Source organism: Triturus cristatus, chromosome 4_2 (assembly GCF_964204655.1).
Source record: "Triturus cristatus chromosome 4_2, aTriCri1.1, whole genome shotgun sequence".
NCBI classification, from domain to species: Eukaryota; Metazoa; Chordata; class Amphibia; order Caudata; family Salamandridae; genus Triturus; species Triturus cristatus.
In genome coordinates this window covers 552,729,439-552,744,821 of record NC_140586.1, presented here as the reverse complement: position 1 = coordinate 552,744,821, position 15,383 = coordinate 552,729,439, and the positions used below count along the sequence as shown (strand labels likewise).

Below are 15,383 nucleotides of genomic sequence, written 5' to 3'. Positions count from 1 at the left end.
TGAATAATGAGTTGGCGGGTACTGGGGTCGAAGAACCCGAGTATCGGGTTAAGACTCCTCATTAGACCCACACACGTTGCTGCCAGTTTCTTTGTGTGGGACTGATAGTTAAGAGAAGAGTCAAGCCAGACACCTAGGTTCTTCACGACCTCTTTTGGCAAAGGGGTAGGGCCAAGCGGAGAGGGCCACCAGTGATCGCTCCAGTAGCTGGAATTCTTGCCAAGGAAAAGCACCTCCGTTTTCCCGGCGTTCAGCTGCAGGCAGTTGCGTGTCATCCACTGTGCAACTGCCGCTAGCCCATTCCTGAATTTGGTGGCCGAGGTAGAAGGGCCTTCAGAGAGTGAGATAACCAGATGTGTGTCGTCGGCGTACGACACAAGCGTAAGGTCCCACTCTCTTGCCACTGCAGCAAGAGGCTGGACGTACAGATTAAAAAGAGATGGGCTGAGCGCCGACCCCTGAGGAACACCTTGGTCGATGGAATGGGGTTGGGAGATGTAGGGAGGGGCTGAGACTTGAAAGGATCTGTCCTTAAGAAAGGACCGGAACCAGTCAAGGGCAAGTTCGTTAATCCCTATGGCCTCAAGTCGATTCAGCAAGATGTTGTGTGAGACCGTGTCAAAGGCCGCGCTGAGATCCAGCAGGATCAGCGCGGCACTTTGACCAGCGTCCAGGATGCCTCGAAGGTGTTCCGTGGTGGTCAGCAGGGCTGACTCAGTGCTGTATCCTGGCCTGAAGCCATTTTGAGAGGGGTCCAGGACGTGATTTAGCAGCATGTGGTGGGATAGCACTTTGTTAACGTGGGCTTCAGCCAATTTGGACGTCCAGGGGAGCAGCGAGATGGGTCTGTAATTTTCTGGTTTAGTGGGGTCTAATGAGGGTTTTTTAATAATGGGGGAAACCCAAGCTGATTTCCAGCAGGTGGGGACCACAGCTGTGGAAAAAGAGATTGAGTAGGTTAGAAAGCGAGGGAAGGAAGAAGTCCAGTACATCCAAGAATTTAGCTGGTCTCATGGGGTCAGTGGGGGAGCTAGACTTAACTGCCTGAAAAGTTTAGCAAGGTCGTCGAGGGGTATGTCAGGTATTTTTGACAGTTTCGACGTGTGCGTCACAGAGCTGGAGGTGTTGATGGGCACAGGCTCATCTTGGGGGAAGGACGTATAAATTTTCCTCACTTTCTCAGTGAAGAAGGTGGCAAGGTCTTCATACTGTTTCGAGGAGGTAATATTCCTTACAACAGAAGCGGTCATTCAAGCTATTCTGTCACTGGTAATTTCACACCTCAACTATGACAACTCCACTTACTTTGGCCTTCCAGGGTACTTAATGAGAAGACGGCAACTATTTGCAAAATCAGGCAGCAAGACATTTATCATAAGCCAAGAGGGCACTAGGTCACTTCCCTTATGAGGAAACTGCACTGGCTTCCAGTAACCCAACGCTACACATTCAAGGTTGGATGCCTGATATTCAAATTGCTTCATGGCACATGCCTGGAATTTACCTCCAATCTTATCCCTAGATATGTCCCTTCCGGGCCCTTTGGTCCTCCCACCAGTATCTGTTAGCCTCCTTCAAGCGGAAAAGAACTGAACTGGTGGGTCCCGTTTTGCGGTATTGGCCCTCTTTTTTTGTAACATACTGCCTTTCAACATTAGATCTTCTTCATGCTACTCTTATTTTAGGAGGCAATTAAAAACCTGGCTGTTCTCTCAGGCCTACAAATGAATGATTTTATGCCGGCGGATCACAGCTTCTATAAGCACATGAAACCATATGGTGTACGTGTGCGATACAAATTCTTTCAACATAACAACAAAGGTTTAGGTGAGGTTATCGTAAACTGAGAAAGATGGTAAAGAACTATAATTGCGTATGACTTGTCTGCATTGAAGAGAAATATTGCGCGTGAGAGAGCTTGGGTGGCATTTCGGCTTTAGAGCATTTTTGGTGTTTTATTTGGGGTAAGCCAGTCACTGTGAAATGTGATCATAAATGCTCAGTGAAGGTTTTCACTACAGGAGGATCCTTCACAGCATCGGCTAAAATTGCAAGGTATTCTATGTGTGTGAAAGAATTTGATTACAAATGAATCCATGTAGCAGAGAAGGAGATTATTAGTCAAGAATACACTCCCTTTGAAGGAATATGAAGATGATAATTGGGATGACTTTCGTGTGGATTTGGTTCAAGAGGCTGTTATAGACGAAATACACAAGGATAAATGGGAGAAAGGTGTAAGGAAGGGCGGTACTGTAAAAGAATCAAACCATATACTGAAAAAGGTTGGCCTAGGAAAGACGTGAGAGCAGGGGCCAATGATTTTGAGAGCCATTTATAACAAAAATATAGATGGGTAAAAAAGTGAATTACTGGGATGTTTTTCAACTCGGGGTTCTGAGTGATATATACAACTCAAGCTTCGCTCTCGTCATCTAATGGAAGTCTCTCAGACCCTGTACGTGAAAAAATTCCCTTAATTCATTGTTACCCATCTACTATTCTATATGTTTGCTATGGGAGGAGGGGGTTGCATTATGCTTAGCAGAAGTTAGAATGTGGAAGGTGGAGTTTTGGGGAGTGTATCTAAGTAGCGAGTGTCCAGAAAGGATTAAGCAGGGTGGTGCTTGCAGTGGTTAGTGTTACTTGGCTACTGACACTTTTCTCATGCACACTCTCCAGATTCAGGCAGAGGAATACAGATTTCAAGGCTAATCTCCCAACTCCTGCATGCAAAAACTATTCCTCCGCAGGCTTCAGATGGCAAGGGCTGGTCTAGTGTGACTCGGTTTATGAACTGACAGTAACATGCTCCTGCTTGCAAGTGCACAACATTTTTGTCACAGCTTTCTCTGCCTAACATAGCAATTTTTCTGTGCTCCTGACAGATGTGGAAAAAACATATATTTTTATTTCTGATATCCAATCCTGCAACACCACACTTGCAAGTCGCATACACGCCAATAGACCCAATGTAGGCCGCAATAGAAGTCAATATGGAGAAATACATTCTCTCGATTATTTTTTTTTTTAGTTTCCACTTTCCTTTTCTAAAATGGTGGCATGTATGTAAAAAAAAAAAAATCTGAAGAGAGGTCACTGCAACGCGGAGCTCGCATTCTTTGTTCGCTTTCTCTCCAAATTCTAAAGCCCAAGATACAGGCTGTTAGGTATGGGAAGAAAGATACCGCAATTCATACTGAAACCCTCATATCAAAATAAAGAGGAGCGTTAACTGTGTTTGGGCAAAGATGGGGCACGGGATAAAAGTTTCAACATAAACGACTGCCATTGTCAACTCATGAACGAATCCTTCACTGACAGGAAAAAAATAGATATACATTTTTTTTTTTTAACATGCCTTCCACCTTCACACATACCACATTTACCACGCACCAACTGTCCGTTACTTACCCAAACCATCCGTGAACTCAGGCTCCAATGTGTCCGTTACTGAGCTTTTAACGGATCACGTGTCTACAATTTCAATACTTCCGGGACGTCAGTGACAGCCAATTACCTTGGCTAAACATATTCTGGGAGAATTCAGGGAGTGGGAGGGACTAAGGTGTCCCAGCACTGCAACATTTGCGGCATGTCAGCCAATCCTAGTCCACAATGCTTGGAGAATCTAAGCGTGCGTTTGCGGCTGATGGTCTCCACCTCTGCAATTACCTCGCCGCGACGGGCGGTCCCAGGACTTTCATGAGTTTCGACCTAGTCCGGCCATCCTCTGCCGTGGCTGTTGCTGCTTGCAGTGTTGCTTACATATCTGGTACTCAAGTCGGGTATGCGGTACGCAGGGGTTGCAAGAGACTGGTTATAGTTTTTTAATTAAATTTAAGTAGCATTTAATTACGTTGTATATTCCATTTCTTTTATTTCATCGCTTCATTTCGCACTCTGTGGCTACTTTCCGACTACATTTACTCTGACTCCCATCCTCTATCACCCCTCGCCAGTGGTCGAAGTGGGGGGGGGGGGTATCGGCACGGCGTGCCCCTACTTATTCAATTTCAGGGATACCGTTCCCCTACTTTTTTATTTTGAAAATGCGTCCCAGGACGCAAGAAATCACCATCGCCTATAAACAAAGCTCGGCGTTCCTGGCGTTGGAGGACGGGCGGCAGAGAAGTAACAGGACTCTGTCTTTTCCTTCTTACCCAGAGAAGAAAAATACAGTGTCCACTTCTGCTCTGTCGCTTCAGCTGCCCCCCACTCTTTCCTTCTTCCCTCTCTTTCTGTCTAGCAGTTCTTCTCTTACAGAAAACCGAGATTTCAAGACTGGGGTTTTCACACTCTTTCCTCTCCTTTCTTTTATTTGCTCCCCTGTGAAATGGATCCAAAAAAGAAAATATTTTTTGATGGAAATGTTGTATTTAAATTCCAAAGTGCAGCATCTGGAATAAAAGGTTAAAATAGGAAAAATAACTAAATAAAGTAAGACAGAGTGGTAGCAAACTGACCAGATTAATTTTATTCACACCCAAACACATTAGCGCCACTTTTACAGAGTTTGCCAGTGAAGCGCTATATTTGTTTTCTTGTCTTTGTTTTCTCTGGGCTTGCAACTAGTGCACCAATCCTGGAGGTACTGCAAAATGTGGATTGGAAAACAAAATGTATACTGCGGCTCTGCGTTCTCAACGTTCTGAACAGATGCAGTCCCAAGACTAAAACGGATTATGCATTCAGAACGTGTTAAAGAAGTTGGCATCTGTGTGTCTGTCTAGAGCGTAGTCACTTAGGCTTAGTGAGACTGCTCCAAATAACAATGACCTGTCAGGTTACTGAAAATTCTCAATGCATGGAAAGCTAACGAATTAACCGAATTTTAGCTACATCAAAATGGTGTCCGAACTTGCATTCATTCACTCCCTTATCCTTCTATACAGTCTTCTCACTGAATTAAGCCCCCACTCTAGAGATCTGTCTTTAACTTCATGTCACTCACGTCTTAAGTGTACATACCTTGTGAGCGATTAAAGTTTGTTCAACTCTGTCTTGCTGCATCTGTTCTGCAGGAAATGGACAATTTAATTTACGCCTGCAGTGAGGGAGGGAAGCTTGCTCCCTACTGCCATGCTATCCTTATTCTGAAAGGCACTAGATTCTTTACAAGAACAGAGGGGAGGGGCAGACTATAAAAGAAATAGAAGGAAACGGGGGGTACCGTAGAATATAGTGTTCACGGATTCTGTGCATGTTCTATGTTTTTGTATGACTAAATGTTTAGCTCAGTATGTGCTGGTATTGTTTTTATGACAAAATTCAATAAAAAAGTATTGAAATAAAGCTTGCGCTACTGCTGCCTGATATGTACTGTCTTGTGATGGGAAAAGCTTGTGCTGATGATACCCTATCTGTACCTATTTTCTGAAGGAGTATAGCGCTTGAACTGTTTCTGTCCATGGTGTAGCTGTTGTATCAAGAGGGGTGTTTCCTCTACTGTTACTTAAATCTATTTTTTAAAAAGTATTTTGAATAGGCTTGCATAACACGCCCAGGCCAATCAGAAGCTGTTATTGGACACAGGGCAAACTAGTTGTGGTGCCGTGACCCAGAGATCCTGGGTTCAACCCCAGCTTGAACAAATTGTGTGAGCCTGGCCAATTATTTTTTCAGTAATGTTCACATTTGAGAGTACCTTCAAATAATTCATTAAAAGATGTGCACTATACTAAACCCCTCTCTTCTACATAGTTTAATAGCCTATAATGTTGCTCCATTTATAATAACTATAAAGGCCTTTCATAAGAGGCACAAGACAACCAACTTGACTCTTGGGCTACTAACAAAATTGTCATCAAGACAGAAAAGGGAAAGCATGTGTTATCCATCCAGCTCGGAATTGCACAATGTCTAATAAGGAAACCTAATTTCAAAACAATCATCCAGGCTTGACCAAACATTGGTGCCCTAGGTGCTTACTTTTTTCTACTGTTCCTTCTTTTCAATGACCTCATTTGAGATCACCTTGAAATAGTTTAGGATACACAGGGTACAAGAACCTCTCGTGTACAGTTTAATGGACAGGCCTCCACTTGGTTTATGGCAAAGGAAAATACAAGGACAGTTCCCAATCAATATGCTTTGCATGCAGCTTGGGGGCTTCAATGCCCCTGGCGTAGAGGTGGGCAAGGCAACAAAATAACGCCTGTTTGTGTTTATTGCTCTAAGCTGCTCCCTCAGGGCAGCAGTGGGTATCGAGGACACTAGAAGGTAAAATTTACTATTCTAACTCCAGTCCTAGAATCTTTGGGGAAAGAGCAACTTTCCCCAAAACATTCCAGGAGGCTTATTTACTATTTTAACTCTAGTTCTAAAATATTTTAGGGGAAGTTATACATTCCCCAAGTATTTTTAGGAACGGTTGAAAAGTAGTAATTTTGAATTACAGAAAGTGCAGCACTGAAGGTGCAGCTCAGTGCAAAAAGCTGGGAATATCCAAAATAACAGCGAGAGCAGAGTCAAGGGTGTGACTGGGCTTTACAACCCCTGAAAATGTTTGGCAAATAAATAGGGTAACAAACGCCATATAAAATTATAATAAAGTTTGTTTAAAATTAAAAAAAAGGTGTATTTCTTTTCTTTAACATGCGAAAGTGTTTCAACTTAGTACATATGATTACATCACTGCATTAAGAGGCATCTATTAAATGTGACTCTTTTTAAACATGAACTTGAAAATATTCATATCCCTCCACCAGGCCATGTGGACAATGGCATTAGTGAATTTAGAGGCAAGTCAGTTGTTAGGGGCATCCCATATGTGGCCTTGATTCGTTTATGGAGCAGCATTGTAGCCTATTTAGTGTATTTAAATCAGACACAGGAGAGTTGTTTGTATAGCACACAGCCTAAACACACATATTCCAAAGTGCACTCAAATGTAATAATGACAAAAAAGGAAGCACAGTGAAATAAAATATTTGGCCAGGATCACACAATTTGGTCAAGCAGTAAAGCCAGCGTAAATCCCAGAATTTCTGGTTTCACATTGCTTCATTCAACCACTTGATTGGTATCTCTTTCTGTTCTATGTTCGTGTCACTCAGCCACTAGATTTGTGTTATATCCTAAGTATTACATTTATATGTAATCAGCCTAGGTCCTCCTAGCTGCTCAGCCAGAGTCAGAGATGGTAACGGAATGTTGGTATGACTGTGACGAATGGAATGCCTGGGTGCCTGTGTGAATGAGTGGTGACAGTTGGAGATGGGCAAAATACGACATCAAAATATATGTGCATCAATATCCCCCATCCTCACCCTTCAAAATTATCAAAACATTATGAAGTGTAATCTAGTAAAAATACAAATTTTAATACTTTGTAATATAGAATAACACACCCAACATCCAATCCAAAAGAAGATATGTGGAGTGACGCAAAGGGTAAAACACCCTGCGACACCAATCCCAACTACAAGGGAACTAACAAGATATGAGACAACGACCCATGAAACTGTGTGAGGGGCTAGCACCCATAACACACACCCTAAGTAGGGTTGTACCTCAGTACTGCGCGCAACATGTAAATGGGGTCTAAACCCATATCCTAACCCTGTGTGAGGGTTATACAAAATAACGATAATGTATGGGAACTAAACCATGGCCCAAACCTCATATAGAGGTCACTAACTGGGACTCAAACCCAACCCAATCTTTGACAATAGAAATAAAATTGTGAAGGAACTATTACCCAAACCCATCCCTCCTTTAAGGGAACACTGTGATGACCACCCACTAGAACAAAAGGATGACCCATCCTTTGAGCGAAAAACTGTTGCATCACTACACACTAAACTGTTGAAAAGAAAATACACATACAGTTCCGATAATTGTAGAACATTAGCGAACTGTGCACCACACCGGTGAGCGATTTCGCACCGAGTAGTACTAGGTCAGTACTTGCCCTGCGTAATGAAAACACAAAACCACCACCCCCCGAAATGCTAAACTTGAGTCAACAACACCTGTAAGTGATATTACATCAGATTGGTCGCACACTGCTACACCTACCAGTCGTGTTCCCCCAATGAAAATGGTCCCTGAAGGTCAGCGTCGGCGGATACACCTATGCTCAAGAGTGCGTGCAAGTATGCGTGGCGTGTGCCATCCCTGGACACGTGTTTCGAGGTAGTTGCCTCTCGTCAGCAGGGAGTAGGAAAATGCGAGTGGGGTTGCTGTGTAAGCTGCTAAAAACATAATCCGGTCTAGTACCTCTCTTAGCGCGCAGGTGTGTAACCATGAGTCCGTCGACTCCACCGGCTCAAGGGAGCCTGAATATAAAGTTACATCAGATTGGTCGCACACTGCTACACCTACCAGTCGTGTTCCCCCAATGAAAATGGTCCCTGAAGGTCAGCGTCGGCGGATACACCTATGCTCAAGAGTGCGTGCAAGTATGCGTGGCGTGTGCCATCCCTGGACACGTGTTTCGAGGTAGTTGCCTCTCGTCAGCAGGGAGTAGGAAAATGAGAGTGGGGTTGCTGTGTAAGCTGCTAAAAACATAATCAGGTCTAGTACCTCTCTTAGCGCGCAGGTGCGTAACCTTGAGTCCGTCGACTCCACCGGCTCAAGGGAGCCTGAATATAAAGTTACATCAGATTGGTCGCACACTGCTACACCTACCAGTCGTGTTCCCCCAATGAAAATGGTCCCTGAAGGTCAGCGTCGGCGGATACACCTATGCTCAAGAGTGCGTGCAAGTATGCGTGGCGTGTGCCATCCCTGGACACGTGTTTCGAGGTAGTTGCCTCTCGTCAGCAGGGAGTAGGAAAATGCGAGTGGGGTTGCTGTGTAAGCTGCTAAAAACATATTCCGGTCTAGTACCTCTCTTAGCGCGCAGGTGCGTAACCATGAGTCCGTCGACTCCACCGGCTCAAGGGAGCCTGAATATAAAGTTACATCAGATTGGTCGCACACTGCTACACCTACCAGTGATGTCAAACACGAAATATCTGCAGACAAATGATTTTTCCAAAATAGAAAATAACTACCACATGTATAGTGCACGTCAACTGAAACATGTTAGTAATGCAAGTAGAAAACATAGTGACACGGCAATATCCTAAGTAAAACAGAAATAATGAAAATTAAGCACAGATATCTGCAATTGACATTAAAACACCTCCAGACAGAGTAACATAGGCAATTGGAGCTTCCGACCTCATATTTTTTAATTCTGTAATTGCACAGGCAGTTAAAATACATGGTGTTCCTGTCACCGTGTAACTGGGGTGGTGTAATTCATGTGAATTTTATCCATAATCCATTGATCTTAATTCTACGTATCTTGTGTGGAACCTTTCCAAGGGGTAAAAGTTATCAGTACTTACTTGATGTTCTTAGTGAGCCTCCACAGCACTTTTCTTAGAAGAGACATCTCCTTGTTCTTACCGGAACCTTTCCGATGTTCTTAATGAGCCTCTTAGGAAATACATCTCCTTGATATTACCGGCCATTGCAGCTCCAAACCCTATTTGCAGCTCAGGGCAGCGTATGGGAGTCCAGCGGATCCACCAGCCAACCCTTCTTGTGCTTGACAAGAGACAGCTTGCGTAGGGCTAAAAAAACAAAACGTGGTTGGCAATAAAACAAACAGGAGCCACACTCCAAGTGCGTGTAACGCAACATACAATCGCAAGATGTCGGCACGTTTTCTGACGACGCTGCAGAGTGGCTCACGGTGCGAACATGCACCACAGCGTGAAAGGCATACCCTGCCGCTGAGACTCCCTCTGACGTCACAGCTGAAGGCTCGAAGGTTGAGAGGAAGAGAGAGGACATCACGAAGAAACAACGCATGACTGCCATGGTGAAGGTAGGCGAGCTCATGCGTTCCATTTTAAATTCTCGGTAGCAGTTGAACTGTCATTGCCACCACAAACGTTATATTCCAGCAAAAACTTAAAAAAAAAAAAGAATAATTACGTTGTTGAAATATGCGCACGAACCGGGTCGTGTCACCAATTAAATATATTTAGGCAAGACATATCACGTGAAATATAATAAAATCAGCATAAGTCTCACCTTGTTGAGCACAACATGCTGCAGGCAGCGAGAACAAAACACAGAAAATGTCCTTGATTGCTTGAAGACCCATACTTGCAAACACACGACAGTTCCAGTTTTAGAAAATACACATACATTGTGGAACCAGTCCTCGTAGTGGGAACAACCCAGTCCAGAGCAAACATTCCATTCATCACAGTCACACCAACAATCCGTTACCATCTCTCACTCTGGCTGAGCAGCTAGGAGGACCTAGGCTGATTACATATAAATGTAATAATTAGGATATAACAATTTGTTTCTCCTTGCCGATTATATTTCATACCAAGGTTGTGTTTTTTCTTTAACTCGCAGCATGTGCGGTTACAATGTGGGTGGGAGGCAGGAGCAACATGAAAACTCTGCTCGTTTTTGGACTTGAGGATCCAAGAGAACCTCAGCCTGATCAAAAGCCAGGCATCTGACTTGGGCCTGGCTCGAGCTTTCAGTGGCTGACACACCTCTACGCTAGTGTTTATGGGTTTATCTGCACTGCTGATATTGTATCCAGGGGCGCAACTAGAACCAAACTTTAGGAGGATTAACATATTGAATAGCAGGGGTTTGGCCGTCTTCAGAACCTGAGTCAAACAATGTTATGGGTGCACCCTTTAATGATCTGATACAGTGCATAACATATCTGAGTAGTGACTGGCTCAGTCTGTTGGGGGTGAAGTGCTTAAAGCTACAAGGGTGGCCCCACCAATCACTCCCGGGCTAGGGTGGAAGGCTGTGTATGCTAAAAGCCCAATTGGGGGCATAGTGGATGCACCAAACTTACCACAGTCTACAGCAGCTGTGTTCCTCTCCCTTCCCTGCGGTTCACAGTAGTTGCTCTCCAGTAATGCAGGCCCTGTCTTGCCTTTGGTCGAAGATTTTCTCTTCAAGGCAGCTAACCTTGGATTCCTTTGAGAAATTTCCTCCTGCAGAGGTACCTCCATGTTATGACCTTTGGTCTGGCTAGGAAGCCAGCAGGGAAGATTACCAGTTCTGAATCATAGAAGAATTTCACTAGCTCAGTTTTTCAGCTGTACATCAGTCAGCAAGAAATTCATGTAACACTGACTTTGGGTTTCTGCTTAATACTTAAATTAAGTTTTCAGACAGAGTTTGTAGATTTCACAGGACCTTTTTGGGGGCTAATAGCGAGCAGTTTACCTTTTTGCATATTCCTCCCAGACTGGTCAAGCAATTTGGCAGGAAGGAGGGGTGAGGCTGCTAATCCCCTATCAGAGAAAACCAAAACAAAAGCAGTATATGCTTCTTCACTCGGGGTACCTCTAAATCTATTGGGGCTCACACCATTGGAGTAGAAAGGAGCAGGATAGGACCAAAATCTAACCCTACACTTCAAAAGGGCCCTGTGTCTCATGTAGCTCCATCCTCTAGATACACATGTACTTCAAAGGCCTTCAGCAATGCTTTGTAAGAGCCCACACAATGGAAACTACTCCAGTCTCAACAAGGTGTCAGGGGCCGTTTCTGTAACCTTTATTTGCCCACGGATGTTCTTGCAACGTGAGAGAAATCTTATCACCCACTAAACAAATTGATGGAGCATCGCACAAAGGCATGAGGCAGTATCAGTATTGCATACACTGCAGCAAGGTTATGGTGGCCAACACCATTTCACATCCACGACAGGTAGATCCATAAAACTCAAACACACTGCAGATTGCAACACGCAGCACGTAATGTATCCAATTAAATGTCCCTGTGGCTTGTCATACGGCTGCAAGACAGAGGGGCGTATCAAGGTACGCATCTCGGAACATAGGCGCATGATCTGGTACAGCAACAGGAACTCATGTCTTGTTGAGCACTAGATGGACCTTAAGCACAATATTGCATAAATCCGGTACACAATTTTAGAAACCATATTGGTTAAGCCTCAATCCAGTACCCAAAAACTGCAATCACAGCGGGAGACACATTGGATTACGTACTTGGATACCCTGGCACCACTTGGTCTCAATGACAAATTAGAGATGGCCTGTTTTCTTAAGAGTTTTTAAGTATATGAACTCATACCAACAGGGACTAATCTTAATAATGAATATTAGCATGGGCAGAGTGTCTATTGTGTTCACGTTCTGGTAAAATGGTCATGTTTATTTTTACATTTTTTAGTCATATAGGTGCACATGCATCAACATCCCGAAAAACGATTCCTTAATAGCGAAAAATAAGGATTCGCTAATAAGGAATAGCAAAAGGCTATGCATGTAGAAATCGCTTACAAAATAGCGATTTCTAAACATTCCTTAATTGCTACTCACAAATTGCGAGTCGCAATTAAGGAATACCTCCCCATTGATTCCTATGGGCCTAGAGGCCCATAGGAATGAATGGGAAGACTTTCTCAATTTGCTAATCTCAATTAGAGAATCGCAAATTGCTCATGCTATTTCAAGGGTGCCAGGGTGTCAAAAAGACACCCTGTTGCACCCCTGAAATCTGCATATGAATACATCTTGCACACACACATGCCCCAAGGGCATGTGTGTGTGTAAAATGGAACTTTGAAAAATGCACTTTAGTGCATTTTTCAAAGTTTTTGCAAATTACCATGAAGCTCAACTTCATGGTAATTTGCTCCCCCTATTAGCGAAATCACGAATTTTTTAACTTTCATGCATTGCATTTAAGGAATCTCAATTTGGGATTCCTTAAATGCAATAGCAATTTAAGGAATCGCAATTTAGAGATTCCTTAAATTGCGATTTTTGCATTTGGGATGATGCATCCCAAATGCAAAGATCCCAGTCGCAAAGGGGCAGATTCTGAGAATCTGCCCGTTTGCGACTGGTTTTTGCTTTGATGCATGTGGGCCAGAATCTGTAAATTTCAGCGATTCCTTAAAAATCGCTAATAATTACCGATTACACAATAGCGATTACTGAAAATACCGATTAGCAATTAGCGAATTCGGTATTACCGAATTCGGTATTGGCGAGTTCGGTATCAGCGATTTTGCAAAAAATGGGTCGCTCCAGGAGCGGTCTGATGACATCACAACCAGCAAGTCAAGCAGCCCCACCCTCATTCACTGCCCTGAGGAGCTCACAGGAGGAGGCAGAGCACACAGGCTGAGGCAAGAGAATCCTCACTCTGAAACCATCCACCCTACCCTCATCCAGGCTGGACAAGGATGCACCAGGCACTGCAGACAGGAAGAGGAAGAGAAAGTTCTCTGACAGGGAACTTGAGCACTTGATCGAGGGGGTGAGCAGCAAGCATGACAAGCTGTTTGGCAAGCTGTCACTCAAGGTGCCCGAAGCTGAGAAGAGGAAAATATGGCTTCGCATCAGGGAGAGGGTGAATGCTGTGGGAGTGACGCACCGCAACATAGACGACCTCAAGAAGAGGTGGTATGACCTCAGGAAGAGGGCAAAGGAAAGAATTGCTGAAAGGGTCAAGGAGGCAGCTGGCACAGGAGGGGGGCCATCCACAGTACCTGCAAACACTGCCCTGGAGGAGTTCGTCGAGGGGACCATTGAGCCAGAGGCGGTTGTCGGAGTAACGCAGATGGACACCTCCGGCGCAGCCACCACTGAACAAGGTAAGAAGCATGCCTGCGCCCATACGCTGCGTATCGTATACCCATCCCCATCCCCCCAGGTCAATCACAGTGTGCAGGCAGAAGTGCATAACACATATGCCCTCACATCTGGGCCACTGGTTAGAGGAGGCATACCCTGAAGCAGAGATCAGACCTGGGACCTGGGTTCGATTCCCGACGCGGCAGGGTCCAGAGCCCAAATGTCCACGGACTCGATAATTCTCGCTTCGGTGCCCACTCTAAGCACGAGTTCACACTATGCAGCTCTGGGCAACAAGCCTGCTTAATCTCCACAACGGCCCCCCGCGGCGGGATGCCTGGCTTTCACCTTGGGGATGCCCAGTACGGGTTATCTTACAGGGAAAAACCAGGATGGGTTCCCAATGCAAGCGCCAAGATGCCCGTAGGGTGATAGCTGCGCTCTATAAGTACATCAATCAATCATCAATCAATCAATCAGTATTGCATCATGGGAGTCGTAGTCATGTCAGCAAAGTGTGCATGTATAGTCACAAATGCAAAATAAATTAGATCAGCAGTACAGGGCCAACATAGAGTCAAATAATGTAATTCATTGTAGGACATAAATGCAGAATGACAAACAGATGTAATCACAAAATAAACTAACAATGCACTGTTTCATACACAGATGCATCTCCTGGGGATTCAGATGATAGTGACCGCCTCATCATCTCCGAAACACCGGCAGATTCCGATGGCGACACTCCGCAGGAAGGTCAATCCCCACCACCACCAGCAACAATACCACCACCACCACCAGCGACAATACCACCACCACCAACACCTGCGACAAAACCACCAAGACGCAGGGCACATGTCCCCTCCCTGCAGGTGATGGATGCATGCCCGAGTCCTACACCCACAAGTGGGCAAGGTCAGACAGGTGTCACACCGCCAGCACCACCACCAGCACGTGGCAGAGTCACGCAGCGGCGCAGGTCCATGCGCAGTACTGCCGAGGGAGCCGACCAGGCAAGGAACATTTATGGTGGAGTCGAAGCTCAGAGGCTGCGTGTTCAGCACCTGCAGGGGAGACACATGGGGACAATGAACCTCAACATTTCGCGTCTCGCAAAACATATGTGCACACTAACTGACGCAGTGCGGCACATGACCACAGTTGTGGCAGAGGGCAATAAGGACATTAGTCAAAACCTCCAGGAGCTCACCCGTGCCATCCGAGCAGGACAACACAGCGAGCGCCGGAGGCATAGGCAGAACTTGCTCCATTCCACAGCATCGGCCAGGGACATCACAAAGCTATGCAACAGCACTGCTGTGTTGTCCCGCCGCTCCGTGTCACTGCAGGTGGACCTCGGACATTACTGTGGTGACGTGGCGAAGGCCTTAGGCCAGGTGACCACTGCAGTGGAACACTTGCAGTCAGGGACATTCAGTGGCAGCAACTTGGGAGGGGAGGATGGCAGTGAGGCTGCATCCAGTGTGAGCAGCGTCTCGGTGATGGAGACCTGCACCAGGAGGCACAGTTCGCGCTGCTCCACAGCCACAGAGACACAGCGTGGTGAGGTGGAGGAGACACGCGATAGGAGGCTGGGCGTTCGTGGGAAGCGCCACTAGACATTCTGTCCTGCATCCCTGACCATGGTGGGGTAACCATGGCCAACTTTAATTTTGCATTTGCACTCCCGTGAATCCAACGGTCATGTTTTTGCCCACAATGTGTGGGGGAACTCTAATTTGCATGTCAGTGTAACATTACATACATAAGTGCTCCTGTGAATTA

At 45.2% G+C, this 15,383-nt stretch overlaps 1 protein-coding gene across 4 annotated transcripts in view; it reads right to left on the bottom strand.

Annotated features, from left to right (window-relative positions):
* BRDT (bromodomain testis associated) overlaps positions 1–3,499 on the bottom strand; it is a 1,895,586-nt gene extending 1,892,087 nt beyond the window's left edge. For 3 of the 4 annotated variants that reach the window (XM_085602176.1, XM_085602174.1, XM_085602177.1), the window contains exon 1: positions 3,415–3,499. The gene's annotated coding sequence lies outside the window, so the exon portion shown is untranslated. The remainder of the gene's footprint in view (positions 1–3,414) is intronic. The other variant, XM_085602175.1, reaches the window with a different exon arrangement.
* Positions 3,500–15,383: the final 11,884 nt, after the last annotated feature.